The sequence below is a fragment of the Schistocerca serialis genome, chromosome 7, assembly GCF_023864345.2.
Source record: "Schistocerca serialis cubense isolate TAMUIC-IGC-003099 chromosome 7, iqSchSeri2.2, whole genome shotgun sequence".
NCBI lineage: Eukaryota > Metazoa > Arthropoda > Insecta > Orthoptera > Acrididae > Schistocerca > Schistocerca serialis.
The window spans coordinates 395,382,056-395,404,961 of record NC_064644.1 but is presented as its reverse complement, the minus strand read 5'-3'; the positions used below and the strand labels follow the sequence as shown (position 1 = coordinate 395,404,961).

Below are 22,906 nucleotides of genomic sequence, written 5' to 3'. Positions count from 1 at the left end.
GAAGACGGTTTGTGCCCTTACAAGGGGTTCGTTCTTATTCCACTTTCTTTCATTCCTTATTCGCCGCAGTTTCTCTTCGAATGGGAGGTGGTGCTATTCCTGCAAGGTGGTAAATCCATTCGACAGGAGTACATTTCAAACAACCTGTCATAATTATGCAGGTGTCGTTGAGAGCTACGTCTATCTGTTGGGCATGTGATGAGTTATACCAAACAGGACAAGCTTACTCTGGTGCAGAATAGGCTAATGCAAGTGCAAAGGTTCGGATGGTTTCAGGTTTAACAGATTGTTCCTGGTGGAAACTTTCAACTTGCAATTTATGCAGTGTATCTTGAAAGTAAGAGATCTGTCCGGCGCCACTCCTAGGAATTTTGGAGTGACGCAATGTTGTAACTCAACTCCCGACCATTTTAACATCAACTTAAGAGTAGTTTCCCTATTTCTCAAATAAAAGCACACACTTCAATCTTTCAGGGGTTTGGTTTAAGCTGGTTTGTACTGTAGTACCCTGACAGATCTCCAAGGGCATTCGTGAGCGTGTTCTCCATTGATTCAAAGTCTGAGCTGTGGGTGACAAGAGCAAGGTCATCAGCATACAAGAAACTCCTGGTGTGTGTGTGGGCGGGGGGGGGGGGGGGCTATATGTTGGTCGTTTATACAGATGTTGAATAGGATTGGAGCCAACACGCTTCCTTGGGGAAGATAATTTTTATATAGTCTTCATAGACTTCTCTGCTCTTGAAAGTGAACGGAGAACCTACAGTTTTGCAGAATTACTGCGATGAATCTAGTTAGGCTAAAATATTTGGTCGTATTGTATACCTTGAGGAGTAGTAACTGGTGTTTGACAGTGTCATAGGCCGCTGATAAGTCGACAGATACCACGCTGTCACCTTACGAGCTTCAAATCCATCTTCTATGAATTGCCTAAGATTCAGCAGTTGTCTAGTGCAGCTTTGGCCAGGACGAAACCCAGCTTATTGATGTGTTAGCAAGGGACCAAATACAGGTAGGAAGCGATTTAAGATCATTCTTTCCAGCAAAAAATGGCTCTGAGCACTATGGGACTCAACTGCTGAGGTCATTAGTCCCCTAGAACTTAGAACTAGTTAAACCTAACTAACCTAAGGACATCACAAACATCCATGCCCGAGGCAGGATTCGAACCTGCGACCGTAGCGGTCTTGCGGTTCCAGACTGCAGCGCCTTTAACCGCACGGCCACTTCGGCCGGCTCTTTCCAGCAGTTTGTATAGATGACAGAGTAATAAATCTGATCTAAAATTCTTTGGATTGTTGCCTTCTTTACCACGTTTCACCAAAGCAACCACTCGACTCTTCTCGCCATATCTTTGGGATTGGACATCTGTTCACACAGTTATTAAAGACTTGCGGAATTCATTTCCTTGTCGTTATGCCAAAATGCCTAATTTGCTCTATTCTTACACCATCCAAGCCAGCTAATTTTTTCCTTTCATATTTTGTTTAATAGCTTTATCTAATTTTTCCATGCTGAATGATCTTGTAAGCAGACTGTTCTCCTCTTGCTCTTCTCTTCACAATTTTGGCTTTTTGGATTTGTCGGTTGCCTTCATGTTCCGCAGTGACTGATGTGCTATTTTGAAACCTTTCCTTAGAAAAATTTATGAATTACTGTGCTGGTAAGCCGCTTACGTTATTTGATTTTCACACAGCTGATCAAAACTGAACGTACTCAGACATTTCTCTCTTTACTTATTGTGATCATCACTAAACTGACACACAATATTTTTAGCGCAACGCAATCTGACTCTGAATAATCCCTATAAAAGAATGGCCGTGACTAACAATAACCTATACCTTTCATGAATCACTTACCTCACAAAAATCTTCGTTACGCGAACTACTGCAATACAGCGAGCGCCAATACTGCCAGCTAAATAAAGGATTCTAACTACTGAAGACACTAACTACTGATAGGCTTAGTTAGCAAATGAAAGAGAACAAACAATGTATTTACCTTAATAGTGTTCAAAGGTCATAATATATATATATATATCAGTTCATGACATCCAGTCTTACAAATTCCGTTCTTCTGACGGAAACACGTCCAGATCGTCCACTCTCAAAATTCTGCCATCTCTCTTCCCACATCCACCACTGCTGGCGGCTCACCTCCAACTGCGCAACGCTACGTGCTGTTCACATCCGACAGCCCAACACTACAATAGCGAATATTCCAACAATGCCAACCAGCCACAGACTGCACACAGCACAGCCAGTGATTTTCATACAGAGCGCTACGTGACGTTACCAACATAAAAACTTAAACAGCCTATTTACAATTTTATTGGCTGTAATGTTATGGTGTACAGTAGTCATAGGTGGATCATTACTTAGATGTTTAAGAATCTCCAAGCTTTATGACTGTCTCATTAGATCTAAGTTTTGTATGGTCTAAATCTATTGATTCCCTTTTATCCTTCTTACAGAAGTAACGAGTTTCTTCCCTGCTTCCTCAGTTCCTTCAAGGAAAGGATTTTCTTCAAATAAGGTCCTGTATTCGGTGAGTAGGGTGGATTGGTCTGATGTAAGTCCTGGAATGTAAGATGTTCGACAGCAACGAGGGATTGAAACAACTCACTTACATCAACTGAATCTAAGTCCAAAATTTGTCATTTGTGAATTGGGCTCTGCAGTGGAATCCAACCCCAAATACTTTTATTGTCATTATTAGTTGGGTCTCTCGAAGAATTATGAGAATTCATTCTGTCATTTTCTGGAAACACATTCTGAAAATTCGTCTTACAGCAGTGCGTAACAGAAACCCTTGCTGGACTGCAGCTACAGAGGAGCGACCCAGAGCGAGTTAGGTAGCGCGTCGATCAGAACACAGCTTCGGAAACTACGCTGGTCGCGCGTAGCTCCGCAGGAGAGGCAAGGCAGCCCGGACAGGGGTTCAAGGACAGGGCAGGGCTAAACGGCGCTAAACTGTTTGTCACGCAGCAGTTGACGGCTCTATCGGACGACTCCGGTGCCAGCGGCGTAAGGCAGATGTCGAGTTGCAGCGACGTCTTTAAACGTGTATACGTATTGTAAATTGAAGTCCGCCGCCACTTTTTTCTGCTTGTAAATGAAGGCTAATCTCACGAACAACTGTACAGTTTTTGAAACGGTTTTCACTAGCAGATAGTCTGATTCACGAGGAAGATTGCTTACATGATTTACAGTTATATGAAGTACATTCAAATGAAACCCGGTTAGTTTGTCTACCTTTGCCTCACACGTAACGTGGCACCACGTAACTGCGGATACGGTGGTGCCATCTATTGGTAGAGAGGCGGACACGTGCGCACCGTTTGATGATGCATAGCACCAGTGTGGTTTCACACCGAAGAGAAGGTGGTCACACAAATTATCGTCCACTACCGAACATGCAGGCGAGTAAGCAGGAAGAACGAGGAGTGATTCAATTTCTGGCGGCAGAGGGAGCTGCAGGCCGTGAAATGTATCGACGGATGAAGGTTGTCTACGGTGAGTACAGTCTGAGTCGTTCAAGTGTTGTGGAATGGCGCAAATAATTCCTGGAGGGCCGCGAGTCACTGGAAGACGATGCTCTTCCTGGGCAGGCTCACCGTGTCATCACAACGTAAATAGTTGCGGAAGTGAATGCTTCAGTCTTGGACAACCACAGAATCACTGTGGACGAGATCCATCAGTTACTGGGTATTAGCGTGGGCACCGCCCATACCGTAAAGCATCAACACTTGAACTTTCAAAACCTCTGTGCGCAGTAGGTTCTCCACTAACTGATCGCCGAACAGCGCAGTACTTGAATGGCACTGTCATTGAGTCATCTGCAACGATATCATGAGGAGGAATACGGCTTTCTGTCGCGTATTGCCACAGGTGGCGCATCATGGTGTCATCATTTTGAACCAGAAAGCAAGCGTCAGAGCAAGCAGTGGAAACATAAGACTTCACCACCTCCTAAGAATTCAAAGGCAGTGCACACCAGTTCTGGTAAGGTCATGATGTCCTTTTTTGACCACAAGGGCCAACTGCTTGTCTAGTTCGTGGAACGGGGAACCACCATCAATGCTCAGCGATATCAAGCCACTCTGCGGAACCATAGTCGAGCCATCAAGTTGAAACGCTGAGGCATGTTGTCAAATGGCGTTATCCTCCTGCGTGATAATGCCCGCCCACACACGGCCAATGCGGTGAAGACGGTAATATAGCAGTTTCGGTGGGAAACGCTGGAACATCCACTATATAGTCCCGACCTTTCAACGTGTGACTTTTATGTGTTTGGAGCTTTAATACAAGCTATTGGCGGACATCGATTCGCAACGGACGGCGAAGTGTGTGACTGGGTCCAGGCCAATATCCGATAGCTGCCTACTAGCTTCTTCAAGGATGTAATCGACCGACTAGTGTTGCAATAGGAGAAACGTGCCAACAGTTTGGGCGACTGTTTTTGAGTATGTGTCATGTGTATAACTACATTTTTGAGTTAATAATATCGTTACCGTTACTTTACACTAGTGACCGGGTTTCATTTGAATGCCTCTTATAGTTTTGTTGTATGGCTGAGTTGAGGGCACACTGCCACCAGCGGAGCTGTTCTAATTGGGCTTGTGAAAGGAAGCTTTGTCTTTTCTTCTTTTTTTTTTACTTTACTTTATGTCACTTGGAAGGTGCGGCAGGTGTAACTTGGAGTTCCTTACGGCCCTCCGACAACGTCGGTAGTTATTCCTCGAGAGGAGGTGTGTGCATTTACCGCCAGATTCAGCCTCCTTTATAGCTCTCCAGCTCACAGTTCCCATCGCTGCTACGAGATATCAGCCCAAACCACAATTAAATATGGAACTGATTACATTACATATATCACACGATCATTATTACTTCAATTAACACCTAACATATTTTTGCAGAATTACATATTCTTCAGATAACGCAACATGTCACAAAAGGTGACGTGTTCAATTATGCAACGTCAACGGCGGTGGTGTTTCCGGATCTTCAGAATGCCTACGATAAAATCTGGCAATCGAATTTGGTTCACAAAATGTTGATGCAAACACCTCAGACGTCTACTTTAAATTGTTCGACGACGTTCTACAGAATAGATCCCTCTCAGTGGCCAAACACAGAATACGATCCAGCTTTAAATACATGTTGGCGGGCATGCCACAGAGCTCCGGCTTATCACCTGCGCTCTTCAATATTTATGTTAATGACAGGTCTAGGGAGCCACACTGCCAGCTAGCTCCATATACTGATGACACGGCGATTTTTACCACGACTGGATTCTCAGTTTGGAAAAACGTAAACTGACAATTATTCTTGATAACTATCCTGCACACCCGAAAATAAGTTAAAAGCTAGAAAGCTTACACTTTGTCTTCAGAAAACTGCAATCTTCTACAACCGAGTGGACAAGGCACTGTGTAAAATGTGAAATTTCGCTAGCGAATGCAGTTGCTCTAAAAATGTTTACCCACAGTCGAAGCAAAAGAGAACTAGTCTGGCAGCTGAGTAGATTCATTAGTATGTTGCGCTCTGCTAGGAATCTGGCGACACCAAACACACTGAAAATTGTTTTCGCCATGTGAGATTCTCCAAGGTACCAGTTTTTGTGGCACCTCGAGGGTCGGTGGATACTAAAACTGAACTGACGTTTCATGAAATTTTTGCGAAAGTTTCTACATCGTTAAATTTTGTCCTACAGTTTTATTAGAAGAAATCGTCGCAGTTGATGGGTCCAGCGCCTATTACGCGAAACGAAGACTTTTGGAGTTCCTTCAGATTTTGAGATTTCAAAACATCTCATCGAAGTAGACGACCTCGAAATCAACACTGGACTTCCTGTCCCACCAACATCAGAACTGAAGAACATAATTGAAAGTATGCGCAGCTAATTGGATTTTTAGGAGGTGTGTCTGTTTCTGAAATATGTGCTGGCGTTACAAAAAAGTGACACTTGCCTTCATTTTTACTCTTCGCATATTTCCATACCTCTTCGATTTTACGTCCTCCCTCTTACTGGTTGAAGAGTGTGGTCCTTTCCAGCCTGAACTAAATCAAAGGGGGCTACTGACAAGGAGTTGAGAATACCGCAGCAGAAATACAGAATCTCGACTGAGTCTATTTATTTAAGTTATCTACCAACCGAGTATTTCACTTTAGAAATGTTTCTACGTATGTGGATGTGAGGTATTGTCAATTCATTTGAGCTGCTATTGAATGAAGAATCTGTCACACTCAATGAATCTCGCCAAGGTAGTGTTGAGAGAAAAATTTGGCAATGACGGCAGGAAAATAGTCAGCAGTTTTTATTAGTTTTTAAATAATGGATCCCATTCTTAATACGCATCAAATTTATTTCGGGAAATTAAAGCACACTGTAACTTTCTTACGATTACGTACTGTCACATCTACATAATTAAATCAATTTTAATTCCGAACATTTTTCTTTTTAATATTTAATTCCAATGTCAAGTTAAAAGAAGTGACAAAAATATACGTTTCCGGGAAATAAGTAAGTTTCATAAATATATACGCAACAACGTAAACAATGGGTCTTTGTGTGAAAGAAGGAGGCGTTTTTATATTGGATAAATATTCAGACACCAAAATTAGTTGGTACGATGTCGAAAAATAGTCTATCATGTCACCATCTGTAACTGGGTATACAGTGTAGTTCTTTGTTCGTTACAGCCCCTCATGATCACAAAGGAATTGCTTGCTCGGAGATAGTTTCACCCAAATGCAATGTCGCCTTTGGTCTTATTGGAAACGGATGCTTGCAGCAATTTTGGTCATAAACTTTAAACAAGACCATCATTATGTCTGACTGGAAAGAATGGTTCAAATGGCTCTGAGCACTATGGGGACTTAACATCTGAGGTCATCAGTCCCCTAGACTTAGAACTACTTAAACCTAACTAACCTAAGGACATCACACACAGCTATGCCCGAGGCAGGATTCGAACCTGCGACCGCAGCAGCAGCGCGGTTCCGGACTGAAGCGCCTAGAACTGCTCGGTCACAGCGGACGGCACTGGAAAGAATATCTTATGCGACCACTGACTGTGTTTCTCTCTCTCTATCTCTCTCTCCCTCACACACACACACACTCACACACACACACTCAATCTCTCTGTCTGAAGTTGTGCTGCATTTGACATTTGGGTGATAGCAGACGGAAAAAACTGCGCAGTGACGCTGTTAAAATAAAAGTGGGGATGAAGTCTCCCATTGTGTTCCCAGCTGCAGCTGCGGCAGTCTATTGCCCCTTTGACTATAATCTGTATGACGAGAGATCACTTGTCAGCTGACAGCGCTGTTGCAAGAGTTCAACAACGGAACACAAAAGGCTGCCGCCACTACGGAATGTAAACAGTGGTCTCTGTAATACCGGGATTTGGAGCTCTGGTCCCTGTGCGTAAAACTTCCACGTGCCTACCGAGTCCTCTGCTTTGCATCGACCGCCATGCTCTAGTTGGGTAAAAAGTTTCGGCCCACCTTAACGTCGTTCAGGATTAGTTACTCGTCTGAGATCATAAGCCTTTCCTCATGGACTATAACAATAAGCGAAGCCTGTCTGATCAACGACGTCCTGCAATACTTCATTAGAAGAAGCATTCAACAACAGAATAAATGCCTCCTTCGCGTATGCTACTTTCATATCTAGATAAAAAGATTGTTATAAAGCCCAAAAGTCGTAAATTCGTAGTAATAAATATTCCGTCTTTTTGGACACTACGTACGAGATCTGAAAACAATTATTTTACCTCTAGTCATCATTTACTGTTCAGCTATTAGTTAGTAGTTGTGGTTAAATGACGAATGAGAGAATTTCGTACCTTGTTCCAAAATTTTTATTTTATTTTATTTTTTTTATTTTTTTTTTTTTAGCACTGCACTGTATTAACTCAGTACATTCTACTACGTCGTGCTGAAAAGTGATGGTTCCGAACTTTTATGTGAAAATTCTTAACGCTTTTTAATTAACACAAACATTATTAACATTCTACACCTTTATTCTTCGTTTCTATTTATTTATTTCTCAACATGGTCACCCTGACGACGAACGTATTTTTCCCAAAGAGAGATCACTTTGTTGATGCCATTGCTGTAGAATGTCTGATCCGTTGACGTAGTCACAGCTTCACATCTGCTTGCACCACTTCTATTGAATGAAGTCCTCGAAAATGTTCTCTAAGTTCTGGAAACAGATCAAAATCGTATGGGGCCAAGTCGGGACTGTATTGAGGATGATCGATGGCAGTGAACCGAAAACCTCGGATAGTTGCAGATGTCGCAGCACTCGTGTGTGTTCTGACATTGTCATGTTGAAGGAGAGAGAGCTCCATGTGTGGACGAACTCTTCGAATTCGAAACTCGGATTGCAACGCGCTGTTTCTCACGCACCGACATAGTTACGTTACACACCGCCTTGTTACGCGTTACAGTTCAGAGTCCTCTAGCAGCAGAGGGTTGCAATGCGTCTCTGAAGCGGGAAAGTCGATTGAGTAATATGCGCGACAATAATACCTCAACCGATATTGAGAACACAATAAAAAATTCGGAAGTATTACTTTCGTACACGCTCTCGTAATATGGTTGTTGCTTATACTTCATACGCCGCGCTGTAGGGGTTTGATAAAAAAAAGCTATACAAATAAATAATAGTAATAATAATGATTATAAAATATCCAACATTCCACATAACATCGTCACTTTACGTTTTTCTTCCTTCTTTTTTTCCGTTCTGGGAATACTTACCCCAAGCTATGCATAGCACACTCATTATGGAGGGATGCTTACTCAGTTTTTCAGGATAGCAAATGGGAAGTTGCGGTACAGGAAATGGCCCAGAGATCACCAGTGTGTGTGTGTGTGTGTGTAGTGAGTGAAGTGTTATGAAACAATGTGTGTATAGCGTGTGCACTGACTGATAGTGAGATATGAGTGAACAATGTGGCATTGCATTATTTAATAAGTTATTTGTAAAAAAAGTATTGTATTCCGGGAGTAAATCTAATGATTGTCTCGAACTGTAAGTCTGTAAATATATGTGTATACAAATTAGTTTATTTTAAATTGATCTAAATTTGTAAATACTTTGACATATCCTATATCCTTGTAAAAAGAGATCTACAGATGAATAAAGCTACCACTACTACTACTACTACTACGCCTTTTCCTGAATTACGCGAAGCATAGTCCGCGAATTTTCTTTTATCTCGTCCGTCGTTACAGATCTTCGTCCTTTCAACTGGGTTTTTAACTTTGGAAATAAAAAGTTCCCCCTGGGGCCACGTCTGGAGAGTATGGAGGATGAGGCGGCACCGTGATATCGTTTTTTACGCAATAGTCACGCACCGACAGGTAGGAATGTGCGGGTGCCTTATCGTGATGCAAGAGCCATGAATTGTCTCGCCACATTGCAAGCCGTTTCCTTCTCACAGGCGTCGCAACAAATCCCAGTAGTACCCTCGATCAACAATTTGTCCCTGTGGCACGAATTCATGATGAACTAATCCTTCAAAGAAAACTACAGACAACCTTATAGGCAAGGCAACCACAACTGTGAGTAGTCATCTTGGGTATTAATAAACCTCTTTAGCTGCATAAATTCAACGCAAACTGTTTGTTAATATCCAAGATCAAAGAAAATTACCACTATGGTCTTGCCATTTGACCTGACCTGACGAGCTTTGCCGACTTCTGTGGCCGAGCGGTTCTAGGCGCTTCAGTTGCAAGCCTCGTTTCTAAACTGATACTGTTACTACTTAGCTTAGCCGCGAGTCCGTAGAGGGTGGTATATGTGACGCAAAGTATAACTGGTCAGCATTTCCACCCGGAATTTGCGAGTGTAAGTCGAACCTTCCTTGATCCGCCTTGGTGGGTCGTGTCGTCGGATTTCCTCCTACCTGTGCGCGGTGTAGCTCTCGTAAATGTTGTCCCTTGCAGATTCTTCATTGGCGCATTGGATGTCTCTGTCGGTGGAAGCTAATTATCTGAAATTGCTGTCGATCTTCTTCGGGGTATCTATTTACTCGAAATTAACATTCAGAAAGCTGCAATATCACTTTTATTCCTATTAGATCAATAATGAAACACTCATGTCACAAACTACTCGTAACCGAGAGCATGGCTACCATCGAACAAGACAGGAAGAGCTCTTAATGCCGACTGCCGACTTTGGCGCGCAGTCCGTATCTCTTACTAGTTCCGTCACAGTTCGTGGATTTCCGATCAAGTTCGTACTTACTAAGATATGCATTTGTTAATGAACGGGTGTGAATTTTAACGAGATAGAATTATGATAAATAGTTTTAAAAATCCCGAGGCTCCTCCTAGTATTCATGTTGTCATAAATGACTTTAATTATTAAATATAAATAAACAAAATCGGTGACTTTGGCGCCAAGATGGCGGTACTTCCCGTCATGTATATTTCCCAGGCTGACGCTTGTTGCTACGGTCCAGCGCCGAGCCCCACCCGACTACGCGCGACATATGGTCGCTTCGTCACCTAGCCAACCAGCGTGGGAAATGCTCTCCGACTCATGGCCGGCTACGGACACAACACGTCCTAACTATCGTAAATACATCAATAAGAGACAATAATTTATTAAAACTGGTAAAAATGTCTTCCTCACGTAAGAGGCACCTTACATAGTCCAGAACCGCGCTGCTGCTACGGTCGCAGGTTCGAATCCTGCATCGGGCATGGATGTGTGTGATGTCCTTAGGTTAGTTAGGTTTAAGTAGATCTAAATCTCGGGGACTGATGACCTCAGATGTCGTCCCATAATGCTCAGAGCCATTTGAATCATTGGACGAGCTTTTTTCGATCTTGGAGAACCTTTCCCGACCTAGCGTGAAGATTGAACCTTGGTGCCAACATCACAACCGTGAACTCACGTCTCATCACCTGTTATGACCCTCTTAAGGAACATCTCGTTCTCATTTGTGCGATCCAAAAACTCTTCACAGATTGCGAGGCGAAGGTCTTTCTGGTCTTTACTCATGAGCCATGGGACGAACTAGGCGGCAACAGGATGCATTCCAAGATGCTGTGTCAGAATTTTACGACACGATGCAACTGAAATGTTTTATTCTTCTGCCATCTCTCAGACAGACAGTCTTCGATTGCCGCGCACAATTCCTTTGACATTTCTGACATAAGTGTCGTCGATAGACGTCGAAGGGCGTCCTGAGCGAAGGTCAACTTCCGTCCGGCCATTTTTAAACCGTGTGAACCATTCGTAACACCGAGTGCGACGTAAGCAGTCGTCACCGTTGTCTTCCCGCATCAGTTGGTGTCTCTCTGTAAAGGTTTTCTTGAGTTTCACGAAAATTTAATGCACACACGTTGTTCCTCTAACTCTGTCATCTCGAAATTTGCAAATTGTGCGACGCAGCATTCTACTCAATCCTGTATTGAACAATAACTAACAGACAAACAACAATGAAACTTCCGGCGCTTACACATTAAACACAGGCATGGAGGGGTGCCAACAGCATTTCGCTCCAATACACTATTGGCCCGAAATTACGGATGTTCCGGAATTTTTTGAATAGACCTTGTATGTAAAAATGTATTTCGTTTTAGGTTGAGATGTACGAAATAACATTAAAAACTGAATTACACGTTATTATGGCAGGCCAAGTAACTTTTATTGCATACACTTCAAAGTGACAAAGCCACATTACACTATTTTTCTCCAGAGTCACCAAGTCTCTGAAAATAACGGTTGGAACTCCCTATACCAATCGATAAAAATCCGCTCTTTGGTCGCGGAGCCAATGGAGAACCGCTCTGTGAACGTCCTCATCGTTGAAAAAAAAAAATCTCTTCCCCCCCCCCCCCCCCCATCACTCATGCTCTTTAAGCTTGCCGAAAAAGTGGAAATCGCGTAGTGCAAGATCTGCAGTTCCCGACCACCATCGTTGGCGTCCTTAACTCTCTTCTGGCAATGCGCCAGAATGATCTTAGCGTGAGACAAGTGTAACTTACTTTCTAAAGTCACTGCGTAGGTGCTATCTCACATTTTAATGTCAGTTTATATTAAGTAAATTAATTCGCAATATTTATTAGTATTGGCATGAATGAGAGATATCCACAACTTTGTCCAAGAAGTGTATGAATTGTTTGTAACACTTAAGTTTACTAATTACGTGCTTTTAAATGTTCGGCAAATATAATACAAATTAACTGATTTCTGCTCAACTCAAGACGTTCTTTCGCACAACGGTGTAATGCAGGGGCGGGCAGCAATCCTGCACGTGTGCGGTGCACTTGCACGCGTGCAGTTAACAGGTGTTCTGCGTGCACACAGGGGCAAGCTGGCCACCCGCTTATCTCCTCTCCCCACCATACCTTCTGTCCGCTCCTTCCTCTGCAATGCGTTTTGTTTTTCTAGCTTGCTTTATTGTATGAAGCAATAAGGTTAGTAGGAGTACTTCAAAGATATCCTGGTTTGAAAGAGAACCTATTACCTACGATTCGTTTTATTTAATTATCACAGGTGGAGTGGAACAAAATTTCTACATACAGAAAAATGGTTCAAATGGCTCTGAGCACTATGGGACTGAACTTCTAAGGTCATCAGTCCCCTAGAACTTAGAACTACTTAAACCTAACTAACCTAAGGACATCACACACATCCATGCCCGAGGCAGGATTCGAACCTGCGACCGTAGCGGTCGTGCAGTTCCAGACTTTAGCGCCTAGAACCGCTCGGCCACCCCGGCCGGCTACATACAGACAAACACAAACAGTTACTTAAATTTTCATCGCTGATGTTTGCTCTTAACCGACACTTACTAATTCAGCAAATGGTTTTCCAGCTCTCGCTATATTAAGCGCAATCTTACAACTTGCACGTACCGCTGGGCTATTATTGTTGTCGTCCTGAAAAACTGAAAACAGTGCTTCATAAAATGTTAAATCAGTTAGATGAGAGACATGACGAAAGGAAGTCGCAGATCTCTCGTGACAAGCAACTACGACAGATTCATCTAGTATCGTCAGATAGCTTTTCTTAAGCTCAGTCAATTTCCCCATCCGCTCAGAATCCGACAATAAATTGTACTCGTCCGTGTGAAATTTGTTATAATGTCCTTTAATACTAAACTTCCGCTGACCAGCGAGAATACTGCAACATATTAAACATTTCGAATTTTCACGTTTTTGCACAAAGAAAAAACGATTCTCCCATTACTTTTTAAATGATAGCAAATCTCAACTTCTCAGTTTCCTTGTTTCACTCTGCATTTTCCGGTTCTTCAAACACAACGTTCACTACGTAGTGGTCGCGTCGCATCAACGTCCGCAGCTTAGCCTGGAATTACAGTGCCGCAACCTGCCGGCTGTCGCCAACTGCTCCAGTCGACGATTGCACGCGAGCAGCAAACGTGCAGCGCTGTGCGCTCATGAGCCGCGTGCAACGTTTGCCCGCCCCTGGTGTAATGTATGCATGCAGTAAAATAAAACAGCATCTATGTCCTGTCCTGATCGCCGGCCGGTGTGGCCGAGCGGTTCTAGGAGCTGCTGTCTGGAACCGCGCGACCGCTACGGTCGCAGGTTCGAATCCTGCCTCGGGCATGGATGTGTGTGATGTCCTTAGGTTAGTTAGGTTTAAGTAGTTCTAAGTTCTACGGGACTGATGACCTCAGATGTTAAGTCCCATAGTGCTCAGAGCCATTGTGCATTCCGATATACTTGGGCTCAGAGCCAATTGAACCATTTTTATGTCCTGATCCTGTCATTGTCCGAATTATAGGAGATTTTGGTAATGATGCAGAAAATAAATGACCGTGTCTTTGCACTTATCTTGAAAAAGTCAATCTTGTTCTTCTCCAGAAATCTAGAAACATACGATGTATCGTGTTAGCACCAAATCGGAACGTCTTTTCTTTTGCGTTTTGGTGTTACTTCGTGGCCGCCATATTGCACTTGGGCAAGTATGATGATCTTTGGTCGGGGCGCCAATAAGCTGGAGTTCGACAGCCAGTTTAGTTTTGGAAACCATAGTCGCCTAGAACTGCACCAATACAGAGGCTTGTCATCGAACGTAAGCAAAATCGCGTTACGACATTGATTGTGGTAGATGCGCGAAACAGCAGCGCTAGATCCACTTTAACTGTCAGGGATATTCTTTGGCCATACGGATTATACTGTCTTGAGGCACTGCTTTCGAAAGAATCAGTACTGATGTATCATATGACGTGTCTTGTCACAGTAAACATACTGTTGTAACATCTCCGTAAAGCATCGCAATATTTCATTTGTTGTTAAGTTAAACCACACCCGTCATTAACAGAAAATTGGACTCTCAAAGTATCGACAGTGAATAGATCTAAATATCCATCCTGTACTAGGCGGATCGAACCTACACTTACGGTTCTTTGCTACAGCGCAGCGGCATCTCTGACGGGGATGCCCCATAATTCTAGAAGGACGGTTTGGCGCCTGGGCATCGTTTGGTTCGAAAGACAGTCAGAGGCGCCACAGCCATCACGCGAGTACAACGCATGTGTTTTTAAGAAAAGCGATGGAGGTTAAAATAATGGTTTTGAAGTTCTCGATTAATTTAGTACAGGTGGAGTTGTTATGTAATTAGAAGTTGATCGTACGGTAAGAAATCGGCAATAGCAAACTCAGATTAGCTCGTGATAGAAGAGTAACTGTAATTATAGTATGAGGGCGATCAGGACAAGTAGGGACGTAGTACTCGGACCTGAAGTGAAAGAAAGTAACTGTGATGTGCTAAAGTGTAAACATATTGCAACCTCTTCATTATTATTAGAGTCTTTGGAAGAGCTTACAGATCTGTGTGGGAGAACAGACACGGCATATTTCGTAGGCTCAAAAAATGGTTCAAATGGCTCTAAGAACTATGGGACTTAACTTCTGAGGTCATCAGTCACCTAGAACTTAGAACTACTTAAATCCAACTAACCTAAGTTAATCACACACATCCATGCCCGAGGCAGGATTCGAACCTGCGATCGTAGCGGTCGCGCGGTTCCAAACTGTTGCGCCTAGAACCGCTCGGTCACCCCGGCCGGCGTCGTAGGCTCACGGTCAGAACATTGGTTATCAGCAGATGTAACTTGGCAGTAAGTTTGCACTCCGAAACTAACTACTAATGAATGTCCAGTGCCTCATTTTTCAACCTACCAGACTATAGCAAGTAATATTGAAGTGTAATTCAATAAATAGTACGGAGTGGAGGCTTACAGCATCACTGTTGATGAAAGTAATTACCGCTACAGGCAATTTAATATTTGCGTAGGGGAAAAATGGACGAAAGGGCTAAATTTGTGGCTGTGGCAATTTAAAAAACAAAAGAAGGGAAAAAAGAGGCCGAACCATTTGCAGAAATGAGCGTAATGTTAATACTTCGAAAATTTGATTATGTTTCGATTCGTCAGAAAGAAAACGTTTCGGCATGTTGCAATGTGGTTCATAAAATGTACTGGACTTGCAAATTTGTTGCCAATATGAAAGTTATTTTATGCATCATTTACTAGGGGTCAACTGGTTGCTGCTTATCGTTTGCTTTCCTAAACAGGTATGAAGAAATCTTATGGTGGACATAGAAGAAGAGAGCCACAATTTCTTGGCCTATAAATATCCCAGTCTAGTCCTGGCCATGAGTAAGTAGTTGGGTACATTTTTCCACGTTCTGTGGATCAATCTCGTGAGCCTTCGTAGCGCAAAATACAAACAATACTGGGCTGACTTACTCCATACGTACTCACAGTTTCTCTGCAGCTAACAGGCAGGTAACGAGCAACAGCTGCCAGAACACCTATTTCGTTCACTCTGCTCGTTGCAACCTTGCTCCTTATCCTGTGCGTAGTACGCTGAGGTGACGAAAGTGATGGGGTAGCGATATGCACATACAGTATACAGATGGCGTAGTGTCAGGTAGAAACGTATAAAAGGGCGGTGCGTTGCTGCAGCTGGCATTTGTACCCAGGTGATTCATGTGAGAAGGTTTCCGACGTGATTATGGCCACACGACGGGACTTACCAGACTTTGAACGCGGTGTAGTAGTTGGAGCTAGACTCATGGAACATTCCATTTCGAAAATCGATAGGGAATTCAGCATTCAGAGAAGCACAGTATTAAGAGTGTGTCGATAATACCAAACTTAAGGCATGACCTCTCACCACAGACAACGCAGTGACCGAGGGCTTTCACCTAACGACCGAGAGCAGCAGCGTTTGCGTAGAGTTTCCAGTGCTAACAGACAAGCAACACTACGTGAAATAACCGCAGAAATCAATGTGGGACGTAAGACGAACGTATCCCTTACGATAGTGCGGGGAAATATGTTTTTAATGGGCTATGGCAGCAGACGACCGACGCGTGTGTCTATGCCAACAACACCAAATCGCCTGCAGCAGGGCTCGTGACCATATCGGTTGGACCCTAGACGACTGGAAAACCGTGGCGTGGTCAGATGAGTTCCCATTTCAGCTGGTGAAAGCTGATGGTAAGATGGCGCAGTCTCCACGAAGCCATGGACCCAAGTTGTCAACAAGGCACTGTGCAAGCTGATGGTGGCTCCACAATGGCGTGGGGTGTAATTACATGGACTGGACTGAGTCCTCAGCTGAACCGATAATTGGTTGGAAATGGTTATGTTCGGATACTTTGATACCATTTGCAGCCATTCATAGATTTCACGTTCCCAAACAACGATGGAATTTTTGTGGATGACAATGCGCCGTATCACCAGTCCACAATTGTATGCCATTGGTTTGAAGAACATTTTGTACAGTTCGAGCGAATGATTTGGTCACCCAGATCGCCCGACATGAACCTCATCGAACTCTTATGGGACATAACAGAGAGGTCAGTTTATGCTGAACGGCTATGATGCAGCAGGGGACGTCCAATGACTTGTGGAGCCCATGCCACGTCCAGTTGCTGCATTACACACGCCAAAAGGACGACCGATACGATATTAGGAGGTATCCCATGACTTTTGTCCCCTCATCGTATTTCAGGGCTCTTCCTGTAACTATTGTTTGCGAACTCACTGAATTGTCACTTTTGTTGGTCACCGTCCGTCGGGATACATTTGCATACACAACTCAGCTGTTCTCTCGTTCCTTCTGCATTCTCCGCAAAGAACCAGCATATCTAGCTTCTCTTTGATGTGATATTCGGAGATTTTCAGAGATAAATACTGTTTTTTAACAACTAAATTACTTTTTTATTTGACTGCCCTAGCGTTCCTTACAATGAATGACATAAGACTAACAGCAACAACGAAGCAAATGCACGCGCATCTCTGATACCTAGGAACTTTATCCTTAAGCAGACTGTAGCTAAATGCAAGAGCTCAATACTTATTGAAAGAATCCCATTGTCTTAGTGTTTGCTTTTGGCCTCTTACAATATTAAATTTAGCACGCAAATAAATAAATCTCGCCTTGTTTAAACCGTTGGTAAACACAAAGGCTAGACGTTCTCGTTACAAGCATTTTCAGCTTTTATCTCATTATTCAAAAGTATTTCGCACAGAAAACGATACCGAACATAATCACACGCATGCTTGATGCGCTTTGGGTATTCGGGATATGTTGATAATCGAACTGCATTCTTATTGTCAAATTTGAGCGTGCAGGGTTTATCCGGCTCGAATCCCAACTCATCAGGTAACTTTCTCAATCAAAATGCTTCTTCTGCGTATTCCAATTCAGTCGTAGTCAGAACAACAGTTATTTAACTCACGCTAAGGACCTCACACACATCCATGCCTGAGGGAGGACTCGAACTTCGGACGGAGGGAGCCGCGAGAACCGTGGCTACCCCGCGCGGTTCTGTGGGAAGGCCCGAGTACTGGTCCGCCTGCCAAAATGAATACAAATCGCGTTGTTGATTTTCGCGATATACTGTCTCCTACGTAATCAGCATCAGAAAAATCTACTATGTACAGCTGTAGTTCGCTCCCACTGTTATGGTACTCTATACCATATCTTCCGTTTCGTTCAAATGGCGGAAAACTCTCTTTACCACTTACCAACATGCGCTACTATACCCGTTCAAAATCCTGTTCATACCGTTCATTGCGAATGAGATGTACGGTTGCGAGATAACGATAAACATATAAGTGATCGATAGCTCCACGGTACAGTATATTCGGATGCCGTTGGCTCACGCACACACAAGTCGTCCTATGGGCTTCCAACTTAAACACTTGTACCACGTCAGTGGATCATATGGCATTATTATTATCATTACTACTATTACACTACTGGCCATTAAAATTTCTACACCACGAAGATGACGTGCTACAGACGCGAAATTTAACCGACAGGAAGAAGATGCTGTGATATGCAAATGATTAGCTTTTCAGAGCATTTACAAAAGGTTGGCGCCGGTGGCGACACCTACAAAGTGCTGACATGAGGAAAGTTTACAACCGATTTTTCATACACAAACAGCAGTTGACCGGCGTTGTCTGGTGAAACGTTGTTGTGATGCCTCGTGTAAGGAGGAGAAATGCGTACCATCACGTTTCCGACTTTGATTGTAGCCTATCGCGATAGCGGTTAATCGTATCGCGACATTGCTCCTCGCGTTGGTCGAGATCCAATGACTGTTAGCAAAATATGGAATCGGTGGGTTCAGAAGGTTAATACAAAACGTCATGCTGGATCCCAACGGTCTCGTATCACTAGCAGTTGAGATGACAGGCATCTTATCCGCAAGGCTGTAACGGATCGTGCAGTCACGTCTCGATCCCTGAGTCAATAGATGGGGACGTTTGCAAGACAACAACCATCTGCACAAACAGTTCGACGACGTTTGCAGCAGCATGGACTATCAGCTCGGAGACCATGGCTGCGGTTACTCTTGACGCTGCATCACCGACAGGAGCGCCTGCGACTGGCAAAACGTCATTTTTTGGGATGAATCCAGGTTCTGTTTACAGCATCATGATGGTCGCATCCGTGTTTGGCGACATCGCGGTGAACGCACATTGGAAACGTGTATTTGTCATCGCCATAGCAGAGTATCACCCGGCGTCATGGTATGGGGTGCCATTGGTTACACGTCTCGGTCACCTCTTGTTCTCATTGACGGCACTCTGCACAGTGGACGTTACGTTTCAGATGTGTTACGACCCGTGGCTCTGTCCTTCATTTGATCCCTCCGAAACCCTACATTTCAGCAGGATAATGCACGACCGCATGTTGCAGTTCCTGTACGGACCTTTCTGGATACAGAAAATGTTCGACTGCTGCCCTGGCCAGCACATTCTCCAGGTCTCTCACCAATTGAAAACGTCTGGTCAATGGTGGCCGGGCAACTGGCTCGTCACAATACGCCAGTCACTACTCTTGATGAACTGTGGTATCGTGTTGGAGCTGCATGGGCAGCTGTACCTGTACACGCCATCCAAGCTCTCTTTGACTCAATGCCCTGGCGTATCAAGGCCGTTATTACGGCCAGAGGTGGTTGTTCTGGGTACTGATTTCTGAGGATCTGTGCACCCATATTGCGTAAAAATGTAATCACATGTCAGTTCTAGTATAATATATCTGTCCAATGAATACCCGTTTATCATCTGCGTTTCATGTTGGTGTAGCAATTTTAATGGCCAGTAGTGTACGTTAGGAAATGGGACACTCAAGGTAATACAGCAGTTTTATTACTTATGAAACGAAATAACTGATCGTGGCGAAAGTGGGAGACTATATACTGCAGACTAACAGGAGCAAGAAAAGCGTCTTGAAAAGAGAAACTTGTTAACATCTAATTTGTATTTGTTAGGAAGTCTTTTTCTGAAGGTGCCTGTCTGGGTGTACGTTTGTGTGGAGGTGAGGCATGAACGGTAAATAGATCAGAGGAGGAGAGAATAAAAATTTTTGACACGTGGTGCTACATAAGAATGCTGAAGATTAGGTGGATAGATAGAATTAGGTGGATAGATAGACTTATAACATGCCCTTTCATTATGATTATTTATAATGTTTCTTTCTGTTAAAATCATGACACAGGATCCATGTGTATCGTAGTTGGTGTTGTGTTCCTATGTTTTTGAACTTCTGAGTGTTAATCTTTAAATTTTTTTGTGCTACAAATTTTTATATCTGTTTCTATGATGTAATCAGACAGCCATGTATTGTTAGTGACAGAATGTGTGGCGTACGAACTTTAATCATCATCAGTGGAATCCCCCGTCTTTATCTTGAAACGGTTATCTAGTGCATCTTCTACTTTCGAGAGGTATTCTGCTACTTATTCGTATAATCTGTTCTGTGTGATCTACAAAATGATGGTGAGGTCCACTTTAATCCATCGATGTTTTCTTGACATTTATTCGCAGGTAAATGATTAAATGAAATTAGAGACCTCTGATTATTCCTTTTGAATTATCACTTAATATTTCCAATTTCTCTTATGGCATCAGCCGTATCGTCCGTACAAAATTACCACTGATTGCACCACATTATTTCATTATTTTCGCTACTTTATTAAAATAAAACTTGCTGGCTAGTTTTATTATTCAACAGTAAGACAGATGTTATCCCCTCAGCATTCTGTCAAAAGATTGTCAAGTACCTCCATATTTCTACAGCAATCCCATACCTTATCCCATCTTTCACTCTGACGCCCACCTATCTCGACGTCCGAGGCCGTTCTCCCTGTGCTGTGACGCAACATTGGTAACCCATCAAGCGGTTCGATATCACTTCGTCCACAATGTGCTTATCGCCTGATTGCACCATATTGCTTCACGAGATCTGCAGAGGAGTACAACGTTGTTCCGAACGATTTCCTTTTCTCACTGGTGATTTTGTATCAAATTCCTGCACAGAACTGGGACTGAGTTCAGTCTGAATTCAACTATTCATTTACCTATACAAAAGTTTTAATTATGTTTCAGTTAACTGTTTCATGGTTAAAATTAATTTCCCATGTATTTGGAAAACAAAAGTTCAAAATAGTCTAGCTTTGTGATTAATGACGCATTTCCACTGCCAAAAAAATTTTAAGCTGACCAATTTGGAAAATCGGTGAAGTGGACACATGTACTCCTTAAACCTAACTAGATCCATGTTTTGATGGAAACCGAGGATTTTCAGAGTAAAATTTTAATTTTAGAATCATTTTATCAGAATAGCAATTATAGAACGAAGTATAGCGGATCACCACCAAAACAAATTGATTCCGCTGACAATGAAAATTTTGGAATATCGCACACATGTTTTCAACATAGCATCTGAATATTGCTCTGATACACCACACACCAACGTTTTCTATATTCCATTAAGTTTTCTGGGGCATATACACGCAAATTATGTACAATCCACCAGAATTATTGAGGTATATAGTACCGTTTCAAAACAAAGTCTTAGATATTTAATTAAGTACAGTTACTTACTTCAGACATTCTTTGAGTGGAGAAGATAGTGATATGATCAATTTTAATGAAAGAAACGCACTGTGCCAGCTATAAACACACACCACCTCATTTGTAGTTTCGAATACGGTAAGCAGGTTCAAATGATTGTAGGTTGCAGCAGTTATGCAGAGATAAATAGGCTTCCACAGGATAGAAGAGCGTGCGTAGATGCATCAACTGAAGACCACAATAATAATATACTGAAGCGCCAAACAAACTGGTGTAGGCGTACTCAAATACAGAGATATGTAAAGAAGCAGAATACGGCGCAGCAATCGGAAACGCCTATATAAGATATCAAGTGTCTGGCGCAGCAGTTAGAACGGTTACTGCTGCTACAATGGCATATTATCAAGATTTAAACGAGTTTGAATGTGGTGTTACAGTCGGCGCTCGAGCGATGGGACACATCTCCGAGGTAGCGACAAAGTGGGGATTATCCTGTAAGACCATTTCATGAGTGTACCGTGAATATCAGGAATCTAGTTAAACATCAAATCTCTGACATCGCTGCAGCCGGAAAAAGACCTGCAAGAACGGGACCAACGACGACGACTGAAGAGAATCGTTCAACGCGGCAGAAGTGCAACCCTTCCGCCAATTTCTGCAGATTTCAGTGCTGGGCCATCAACAAGTGTTAGCGTGCGAACCATTCAACGGATCATCATCGAAGCCGAAAGCCCATTCGTGTACTCTTGATGACCGCACGACACAAAGCTTTACGTCTCGCCTGAGCCCGTCAACAGCGAAACTGGACTGTTGATGACACAAAATTGGACTGTTTATGACTGGAAACATGTTGCCTTGTCGGACGAGTGTCGTTTCAAATTGTAGCGAACGGATGGACGTGTACGGGTATGGAGACGACCTCATGAATCCATGGACCCTGCATGTCAGCAGTAACCTGTTAAAGCTGGTGGAGGCTCTGTAATGGTGTGGGGCGTGTGCATTTGGAGTGATATGGGATCTCTGATAAGTCTAGATACGACTCTGATAGGTGATACCTATGTAAGCATTCTGTCTGATCTTCTGCATCTATTCCTATCCTGCATTCCGATGGACTTGGGAAATTCCAGCAGGACAATGCGACACCCCACACGTCCAGAATTGCTACGAGTGGCTCCAGGAACACTCTTCTGAGTTTAAACACTTTCGCTGCCCACCAAACTCCCCAGACATAAACATTTTGAGCATATCGCGGATGCCTTGCAACGTGCCACTCCGTCTTACTCACGGATTTATGGACAGCACTCGATGATTCATGATGTGAACACTCTCCAGCAGTGCTCCAGACAAAAGTCGAGACCAAGCCATGTCGTGTTGCGACACTTCTGCGTTCTCGCGGGGGCCCTACGCGATATTAGGCAGGTGCACCAGTTCCTTTGGCTCTCCAGCGCATATTTTCCAGTAACGCTAGACAGTGGGGCAATTACCTGAAAGTAGCTTTCAAAAATAAATAATTGGTGACAC

At 43.2% G+C, this 22,906-nt stretch overlaps 1 protein-coding gene across 3 annotated transcripts in view; it reads left to right on the top strand.

The window, feature by feature from the left end:
* The window catches only part of LOC126412474 (multidrug resistance protein homolog 49-like), a 370,600-nt gene that overhangs the window by 9,763 nt on the left and 337,931 nt on the right, over positions 1 to 22,906 (top strand). The window contains exon 2 of one of the 3 annotated variants that reach the window (XM_050082088.1): positions 2,471 to 2,544. The exons of the other annotated variants lie outside the window; for them this stretch is intronic. The gene's annotated coding sequence lies outside the window, so the exon portion shown is untranslated. The remainder of the gene's footprint in view (positions 1 to 2,470; positions 2,545 to 22,906) is intronic. 3 annotated transcript variants of the gene reach the window in all.